At 52.2% G+C, this 10,094-nt stretch overlaps 1 long non-coding RNA gene across 1 annotated transcript; it reads right to left on the bottom strand.

Moving 5' to 3' along the window:
- Nucleotides 1-3,468: 3,468 nt before the first annotated feature.
- Nucleotides 3,469-9,839, bottom strand: LOC119705323. The gene is made up of 3 exons (XR_005258189.1): nt 9,199-9,839; nt 8,358-8,585; nt 3,469-7,612 (listed from the first exon to the last, which is right to left on the bottom strand). It is a non-coding gene; the product is annotated as an uncharacterized LOC119705323 (long non-coding RNA).
- Nucleotides 9,840-10,094: the final 255 nt, after the last annotated feature.

The following is a 10,094-nucleotide window of genomic DNA, read 5'->3' as shown; positions in this document are numbered from 1 at the left end:
ATATTAGTGTGCAACACAGAATAGTTAATATATATTAAAACAAGCGAATGGGTGGATAATACAGGTTGTTATTTAGAGTTATGGGCATTGAAACTACCAGTGTTAATTTTGACCTGACTGAACAGAATTACAATTCCCTCAAAATGGCAGATAATCCCTTTAAGCTTGACTTGGCTCCTACATTTACGTAACTTTACTCAAGAATCACCTTTCCTCATCCTGGTTTGGCCCCATCCCTGCTGCCAGGCATCCAGCTGGACTCTGAAAGCTAAATTTCAACAACATTGTCTCAGTCTTACATTTCTCTGCTGCAGAGAGGGGAGTTTCTACCTGCTGTCTCAGCAAACACCTGCTGTTTTGCTCTTTCTCCTGTGAATTTCCTTCTCTCAGCTTCCCGTGTGGTTCATCTCTGCCCTAGCGACTCAGATGATCTGAGCTGCTCCTTGCTGAGGCATCAAACCTGCTGGAACAGGAGACACCAACTTCAAAAAAAACCCCTCATTATTTAACTTTAATAGCTTTAATTTTTATATTAATTTTTAAAGACTTGGGAGCGTGTTTTTGGGGGAAAGGTGGATGGTGATTCCCACTCAGGGCACGGCCATTCCCACCCTTTTTGCTCCTCCAGCCATCAGCATCCTCTCTGTTTGGTACCCAGTGATGGGAGCAGCCCCAGAATCCCCACAGGCTTGCTGGGGAGGTGAAGATTTGACTGATTCAGTCAAATTTTGGCCGTGTGGTTTTCAATTCTCTTTTTGAGGCTTCTCAGCACCTCTGTTCAATCTGTTGTTTTCTGGGCTTGGGCTGTGGCTCCCCCAGGAAACCTGCTGGCTTCACATTGTCAGTGCCTGCAGGGTCCCCACATTCCATGTCCCTGTGGGACACCCATCCTGGGGTCCACCCTGGCAGACACAGGGATGTGGGGGCTCCAGGTAGGATTATGGGCATCCAGGCAGCACTCGGAGTTCATTGCTGCTCCCCATCCACACCACTTCTCCTATACCCCAAAAATGGTCGGTTCTTGTCCCAGCTTTTGCTCCCCTTTTTGTCCCGGTGCTAATTAAGCCCCCCAGAAGGATTTAACCCCCTCTAGGGGGGCAGCACCCAGAGTGATGCTGGCCTGGGGCTCGAGGGATGGAGAAAGGCGGGTGGCCCCCAGCTCACAGGCCTGTCCATTGCCTCTTCCTGGGGCAGATCTGTCCAGGAACATCTACCTTCATTCCTTTTCCCTCTCTTTTTCCCCCTCTTCTCTTTGATTTGCTTCCCCATAAAGTCATGCTTTAGGTTCAGGAGAGATGAGCTGCTCAACTGATCTCCTGGTGACAGGGAGAGGTGGCATTCAAAGGTCACCCGCTGCCACAAAGCGCACAGCTTCCCTGGTTTTAAACACTGCAGCCCTCCAAAATGACCTTGGGTTTGCTCCTAGGGACCAGAGAACCCCTCTGGAGGCCTCAAATCATCTGGCAATCCCCCAAATTCTCCAACAGAGCCAAAACAGAGATGGTTTCTTTGGCTCAGGAGCCATTTGGAGGGGAGTGGGAGATGGATGGGGTCCTCCTCTACAGCTGAAACACATCCCACAAACGGAATGAAGGCAAATCCCCTCAATCCCCCCAAAAATCCCAAAATTCCATCCCACTGCAAGGAATTTGGGACACTAGTATCTGTTGCTCTGTCCAAGAGGACAAGAGGGAGCTTTATCCCACCCCACCACCCCCGGGGCTCCTGCCAGGGACTTCCCGGCCTCGTTAGCAGCTCTCGCCTTGGAGACATCCTCGGAGGCAGCAGCACCCCTGATGAGGCTCTAATTAGAGAGCTAATTGGAATAAGAGAGCTGAACAGACAGTCCCAATGCACAGCCTGCTGCAGGAGAGGGACAGAGGAAAACAGGGATGAAGGGATGGAGAGCGGGAGGGAAGGCTAAGGAGGGTTATAGGGAGGGCTCCCAACAGCTGCCATTGTGGTTCAATTTAAAGTACACTTATTGTGAAGAGAGGGATCCAGGTTTCCTCATCCCACTCATTTCTTCTGGAGCCAAGAAGGAGTTGAAGCCTTGGAAGCTGCCAGCTCCTTCCAAGCCTCCAAGTGATTGCTGGCAGTGAGAGAAGGAGACCCAAACAGCCTCTGAAATACCAACTCCCTCATCTCTCTCTGTCCTGGAAGTCAGATCCCACACGCTGAGAATTTTTTGGGGTGGGTCTTTACAGCTTCTCCCACCCCTCTTTGCTCTGGATCTCCTTCTATGGGAGATATTCTCCTTCTATTCTCTCTTCTCTTCTAAGATCCCCTTTTAGGTTGAACTAGGAGAAAATTAGGTCAGGAACTGGATGATTTTTAAAGTCCCTTACAACCAAAACCATTCTATGATTCTAAGGAAATATGGCATGGGCAAGTCTGGTTGCTCATCCAACATTTTTCTAGCTTTATCTCCTTCAAAATTTTGATTTGTATCCTGCCAAGGGCTACAGTTATTGGTAAATAAATAAAAATCCCAGCTTACTCTGCTTGCTGCCCCAGGAAAGCAATAAAGACAAGGCCCAGCTACCCAGAGATGCAGGTACCTCATTATCTCTAGATAATTATCCGTAGGTAATGAGATAGCCAAGCCCCAGCAAGTGCAGAGTGGGAATAAATCCCCAAGGGACATGAAAGATCATCACATTCCCACCCAGAATCATGGAATCGAGCAGACCCCACCAGCCAAGAGGGTTTTTCTCTGCTAAGTCATTCCCTCAGCGAGCTGCTCTCCAAGGAACACTGCAAACAAAACTAATCCTGTTCTCCCAGGAGGAGGAATCCAAAAATAACCCTGTGGATGAATGAGCAGCACAAAGCCAAGTGCTGAGGCTCGGGTTGAGTTTGGGAGCTGAAAGCTTTCCAGCTCCATGTTCCCACTTGAATTACTGCCCGGGCATTCACACGCCGTTCCTGCGCTTCATTATAAAAAAGCCGTGGTGTTTCTTTTTGCTTTTGTTTCCCAGTACAGGACGTGAAATCCTGCAAAACCCTGGGGGAGGATGCAGGGAGGGAGAAGCTCCTTGGAGCAGCCTGCAGGCTGATGGAACCCATCCAAAGCTGAGCAAAGCCACATGTGCATCGGGACATCGGCCTGGAGTCCACAGCTCCAGCGCTGAATTCCTGGCTGGAGTTGCTAAGCTTGGCACGTTTGGATGCTCCTCTGTGGGAAGTTCTGGCATGGTGGCAGCACTGGGGATGCTCCTGACACGCTCCCTGCTCTCTCAGCAGGCAGGATGCAGGCGCTGGGGTGGCTCACCTGCTCCCTGCCTGCAGGAAGGAAATACCCCCAAACCCAAGGAGGGATACCCATGGAACATCCAGGCCAGTCCCACGGCACAGTTTCGCACCAGCATCCTGGGGCACAAGAGAAGACCTTCAGCAGGAACCTCACACCACAGAGCAGAGATTCCTGGCTGTGAGCCCCACCTCTGCATCCTGCCCTTCCAGGGGGAAGCAGCCCCCTACCCGGGTTTGTTCCTTGGGCACCTCCAGGGACATCCCAGCATTCCTGGTACAGAGGAGGAGAGCAGCCAGGGCAGGGAAACCACCTTGCTCAGTGCTGTGTGGTGAGGAATAGTTCTGTGGTCTTGGAAAAGCCTTGGGTGTGGTGACAGCCAGCTCAGGGAAGCTGGTGAGCTGTCCTCAGCTCTGGCCAGCAGCAGCTGTGCAGTGCCAGCCACAGAACACTGAGAGGAGCACAGAGAGGAGGCAGCCCCGTGCCCAAACACCCCTCACCTCCCTGGGCTCCCAAACAAAGCCAAGTCCCTCTGTGGGGACAGCAGCAGTGCCCGTGTTTGGGAAGCTGGCCTCAGTGGCACAGCTGGGATTGGGGTGCCATCCCTACTACCCTGGCTGCTGGCCAGGGAGTCCCACATCCCCAGGGATCCTTCCAGAGGCTCTGGAGCCATGGCTCTCAGGGATCTGCATCCTAATAAGCACTATGATGTAACTCTGAGTAAGTCTTGCAAGGGTTCAGCCTGAGGAAGCTGCCTTTCTTACCTCGTTTTTTTTTCCCCTCCCTTTGTTTCTGCTCTGGTTGAGGTCACCCAGTTTGAACCTCAGCAACACATGGACCTTCTTCCCCTTCTCTTCACATCCTTGGCCTCATTCCCAAAGAGAATCCCTGTGTCCGTGCCAGCAGAGATGTTGTTGCCTGTACCTAAAGCTCTGGAATGGTTAATTAATTTATTTCTACATGATTCCCAGCGTGGGAATGGCTACAGGTCTCTGTAACATCTCTGGACTCTGCCTCCACCACTTATCTCTGATGTCCATGTGTTCGGTGTTCCTGCAGGCTATCGACCCATCAGCTGCTTCCCACACATCCAGTGCCCACAAGCCTCCCACAGATGTATCAAGATGCTCCAAAAGTCTTTAAAACAGTTTTTGTTCTCTCCTAGCTGGGGTCAGGAGGAGGTTCACCTCTCCAGGGTGTTTGCATGGCATTGCTGCGGTATCTCCCGCATTCCTTTACTCTGTGTGGGAGGACAGGCATGGAATTGTGAGGAATTTGACCATTTTATTCCCTCTCCTGCCTGCAGAGACCACTGGCAATCCTGGAAACGCTTCAGTCTTCTGCAAGATCCCCTGGCCCTGGTCTGGCTCCAGTTCTGCCCTGCAGGCTGCTCTCTTCCCTCTAGGGGATGGTCCAGGGTGGTCTCTCCTCTTCCTCTAGGCACTGGTGGGGAAGAGGACACCAAGATGGATGAAGGTTTTCCACAGAGAAGAGCCAAGCCTCTCTGGGAACCCCAAGGACTAAAGTGGAAGATATCAGGATCCAATGGGACTCACTGTTGCAGTGGTGGCCACCAAATCCCTGGAGCTCAGAGGCTTTTGCTGTGCCAGCAGGGAGGTCCCTTTCCTGTGGGATCATCTCTTCTTCCTCCCAGCTGGTGCCGAGTCTCCCAACTGAATTCTTCCCAGTTGGCTCCACTTCCCCCACGTCACAGTGAGCCATGAGTGTCGCTGCTGCTCAGCATCGAAAAATGGTAACACAGTTATAAAAATGTTGCAGTAATGCAGAAAAATCGAAAAGAAAGGCTTCATAAAATCAGGCCTGCTCTGGCTAGCCTGCCATTTCTTCTAAGGCACTTGGCAAGTTCCCATGTGAAAGCAATCCTGTTGTGAGCAGTTCATTAGCATAACAATCTATTCCTGGGTGAAAAACAACTGGCACCTGCATAAACTGTTTTTACACCATTAAATATTAAAATGAAAACTATCTCTCACAAACAACTTTTCCTGCACGTACGCCCCAGGGGTTTGAGTGACTAATCAATACAGAATAACAACTTGTTACCAATCAATAATTGACAAGAAAGCTACTAACCCATTGGAGTCACACACGAGGTCTGTAAAACTGTTTGAAAAGGAGTTATGCGAATAAAGAATAGTTTTTTTTCCACCATGAAGAAAATGGAGTCCCATGTGATTTATTCCCATGTGAAAACACCAGAAGTGATGGGAAAGGGGTGTTTTCCTCCTGGTGGGACATCTCCAAGAAGCTCCATATAGGAGGGGATGGTCCAGGAGGCCAACTGGAGCTTCACCATCCTCCTCTCCAGGGTGGCTTGGCCTGAGGATTCAGCAGAGAGAGCAGAGCATCCCTGTGATCTGCCAGGGTGGATTCAAGCTCCTCTGCTCCAGCCTGCAGCCTAATTGCTGAGGTGGGACCAGGAAGAGGAGCCTTCTCTGTTTACTCACATAGTTTAAAGGTGAGTAACACACGCTGGGCCCAGCTCTGGCTCCGTGGTGCTGTCAGAATGAGACCTTCCCCTCCCAGCTCCCCCAGCCCCTGGGCTGTCAGGATGGGCTGAAGAAGCTCTCAAATGGAAGGACACAGGGCTTTGAACCCCCTCCTGCACCATCCCAGAGAGGCTGGGGGCCACAGAACTCTCCTTGCCTGGCACTGAGGACCTTTGTCCTCTTTTCCTCCCCTTCTCCCTTCCTTTTGGCACACAAGGAGCTGCTTTGATGCCCTCATGAGACAGATTTTCCACCAATAACAGATCCTTGTGATAACAGATCCCTGTGGTCACCCCTGTGACTGACTCATTCTTCCCAGGGGCTAAATCCTGGTGTCTTCAGCTCCCTTCAGCCTCCTTGGGAAAGGGCATATCTTGTTTCCTTCATGACCACCCCTAACAAATAACCCCCTCCTGCCCCTGCTCAGACCTGCCAGTCCTGACCCTGCAGCTTGGCCTGCCTGTCCCCAGGAACTGACTGCTACCCTGTGCCTTAGATGTGGGAGCAACATTTCACTGATTGGTTTCCATCCTCCACTACCATCGGCTGAAGGAGAGGATCCCAGGAAAACATCAGGCCTCAGTGAGCTTCTACACCCAGCAGAGTGAGTGGTCTAGGTGTCTTGGGTGGCTTCCTCTTCCAGGAATTGCTTTTTGAAGCCGCCCTCATCCTCCCCTGTCAGGAGAAATTCTATGGAGAAACATCTTTGGACATGCTGGATGCATCGGATGGTGCTGGGTTTTGCACAAGAGGCAGTGAGTCATCACCCTCTCATCACTTATCTTCTCTGGACTCATGAGGATATCACAGACCTCGGTCACTCTGCCCTTGCTGCCCCCTTCCCAGCCTGTTTCAGCACCGTTTTCACACCAACCTGAGTTTTCAAGGAAATGGGCTGGGGACAGTGACTCTTCGAGGGTGTTTTCCAAGGAAAGCTGCTGGGGGAAGGATGCTCGTGGGATTTGGGAAGCCGCTCTTGTTTGCCGGGGCCGCGCAGGGTGTGAGGAGCCTTGTCTGGGAACATGGTGTGCTCTGCACCGCCGGCAGCGGGAGGTGGTGGTGGCTCCGGGGGTTATTGCTGCACCACTGAGGTAAGAGGGATTAGCACCGCGAGGTTGGGAAACGGCCGGACCCTCTTGCCGAGCTGGAGTCGAATTGCAGCAGCAGCACCAGCGGCTCCTCGGAGAGCCCCAGGCCATTGGCTGGCAATCACCGCCCCGGCAGGCTGGGACATCTTACTGCCCTCGTAAAAACCTCTTTTCACTCATCAAGGCGAATGTGGGTTTTGGCTGGAGTAATTAGAGCCTCATAAAGGGCCCACTCGCCTCCCACTGCCACATCCCCGCTGTCCCCAAGCTCCCCCTCGCTCCGCCCTCCGTGCCAAGTATTTCCTTCTCCTTTTCTCTGCGGTGAGAAGGAGGAAAAAATCCCAACCAAACCCCACGAAAAGGCCACTTTCCCCCCTTTTTGTCTTGCAGCTAACCCGGGGGTGCAGGGAGCTGTTGGAGCGGGAGGACCCGGGGTTTTGGCAGGAATGCTGCTGGCCTGTCCCGTTTGTAGGAGCTGAGACAGCCGAGCCTGCCAAGCACTAGAGAGCTGGGGATGAACCTGAAGCTGTTCCTTGAGCTGGGAGCCAGCCAAGCTCTACTGGCCAAGTGTCTTCTTTATTCCCTTCTAGGCTTTTTCCATGCCTGGGTGTATTTCCACAGTGTGGAGACGGGTGGAAAATTACTGGTGATGCTCCAGTGCCAGGTCCCTGCCCTGGCAGAGGTGAGCTAAGGCTGCATGTTCATCCAGGGAACTCCTCTCCACGGGATGCTGCTGGGGCTGGAATGCCTTGAAGAACCAGCTAAGTAGTTTAAAAAAACAAAAAGAAAGCTATTAAAAATAAATAAATATTATAAATATGTGTCCTTTTTTTTTTTTTTCTCTGCTTAAAAATGGTTTTATGGAAGAGATCCATCCATGCCAGCTCACTGAAGTTTTTGCAGCCCAACAGGTGCCTGGATTCTGCTCCTCACAAGTACCACAAGAAAGTACAAATACATCCCAAACAGAGCAGATAAACCAGGATAAACAATGTGCACCAACATCCAAAGCCCCAAATCCCTGTGATCCCACCCTCAAGGAGGAAAGCAGCAGTGGCAGAGAGCTTGGGATGACAGGGAGCACCTGGGTTTGGTGGGATGGAGAGACAGATGGATGGATGGATGGATTGGAGGGAGGGAGGCATGGACAGACGTTTAGAGGAGCAGGGAGCAAGCCCTGAAGATCTCCCCTCTGCTATCCAAGGCATGATTCACAGCCCAAATGCTGCTCCTCCAAGGAAGCAGAGGCAACGCCACAATCTTCCTGTTACGGGAAAACCCCAACTTCAACATGCAAACCCAGGAGCTGAGGTTGGGGTGCTGCATCCCTGGGACCTAGGAGCCTCCATCCCAGCGTGGTTCCCCTGCTCCAGGCTCAGGGATGATTATCTAACCAAGTTCCCCCGAGCCAGGACTGGTTGGAGGGATGGAGCGTGCCCTCCTCACATCCAGGTCAGTGGAAAATCCCCTGGGCTGGGACAGAAGCAGCACAAGGACATCACATACCTCAGATTGCTGGGCCTGGCCTCTCCCCTCCAGCCTTCCTCTTTTTCTCCTGAAACCACCGATTTGGCCTGTATTTGTGAGCTGTTTTAGGGAATTTCACTCTTCCAGCCAGGAAGGGCAAGCCCAGGTGTTTTGGTGCCCATCAAAGGAAAACATCTCCTTGGCAAACATAGCAAAGCCATTCATCACCTTCAGACACCTCTCTTCCCACGCAGCAATTTTCAGTGCCTGCAAAGGAAAAGAAAATAACAATAAATGAGTGAGGCTCTTGGCTGTGCCTGCTGCAGCATCCCTGGATGGGGCTGCAGGATCTTCTCCAGCCCAGTGTGGGACAGGACATCCCCCAGCCAACTGCTTGGATGCACAATCTGTCCTCTTCCATCCCTCTGTTACTGGGACACCGACTTGGGGCTGACCCCAGTTCCCCCAGCAGGGCTTTTGTTGTGGAAACCCTCAGGAAAGAGGGCTGGGAATGAGGAGGTGGTGGGAAAAAGCACACTGCCAATTCAGGGATGGCTTTATCATGCCAGGGAGAGGAGAGGAATGGCTGCTCAGGGTTAGGGCTGAAATGACCCCCTGCCTTGCTCTTCCCCATCCCAACCTCATGTCCTCATCATGGAAACCTTTTAGAAGGAGGTTGGCTGACCCTCCCTCAGGGATATCTGATGCCATCTGATCCACAGCAGCTGGATCAGCCCTTCCCTCAGGGAACCACAGCTTGGCCCCAGTTCAGCATCTGCCTCTGGGCTAGGGACTCCCCAGCCCCAGTTGGCAGCTGGCCTTGATGCCACCAAAGTTCCTGGGGACTTCCCAGGGCTTCCCAGCCTTTGGAAGGGCTCACATTGCATCAGCCAGGCCTGGAGGAGATGCTCAGTGACACCCAGGGATCTCCTCTTCCTTCTCTTGGCTTTCAAAGCTTTTCCTGCTTTGCATGTTCTCCAGAAGGACGCCAGATCTCCCTGGGGCACTCTTGGTGCCACTTGGATGGGGACCTCCTTGGATCAGACACTAAGAAAACACAAATCCACAAGTTTTTTGTCCTCAGGCAGGTAATTAGTGGCTTGGGCTTTGCCTACACCAAGCCAGTGGCTCTGCAAGACATGGCAGGTCCTGGGTTTTCCAGATTTTTCATCAGCTGGCCAGGGGCATACATAAATTCCAGCCCAGGAAAATCCTGGATGAGCCTTCACTGGTCTCCACAGTCCCAAAACCCACTGAGTGCTTTCCCATCGAAGCTCAGCACCAGCAGAAGACCTATGCTCAGTGCAGGGTCCCATCTGCTCTCCAGAAGGTGATTCTCAGCTCAAAAGTCCAGCTTGGACCTTCTAGCCCCAGCAGGACTTTTCAGCCCCAAACAATGATGAATTTTTGGAGAAGGTTCCATTACCCAGCATGGCTGTGGCAGGGTAATCCCATCACCACATCCTGACACATTTTTTCCCCAACACCCTGCAGCAAAAGGGAAAAATTCCTCATAGCCTTTGGTCCTCCCATCCCACTACCTCAGGGCAGCACCAGCTTGGAGGCTTCCTGGCTTCCTGACCTCCTTGATGCTCCAAACATCTCATGGGGCTCAGTGGATGGCCTGGGGCTGGGTTGCTGTGTCCTGCTGGATTTGACTCCAAGGGACTGGGGACACACTGGGGAGGCAGCACAGGATGCTCTCACAGCCTCAAAGCTTGGAGACACCATCACAGCCTGCAATGGTTGTAAGCTGGTGCTGTGAAAAATGCATAT

This window comes from Motacilla alba, chromosome 10, assembly GCF_015832195.1.
Source record: "Motacilla alba alba isolate MOTALB_02 chromosome 10, Motacilla_alba_V1.0_pri, whole genome shotgun sequence".
Classification (NCBI taxonomy): Eukaryota; Metazoa; Chordata; class Aves; order Passeriformes; family Motacillidae; genus Motacilla; species Motacilla alba.
Note: the sequence above shows the minus strand (reverse complement) of the source record. Positions and strands in the feature narration are given on the sequence as shown.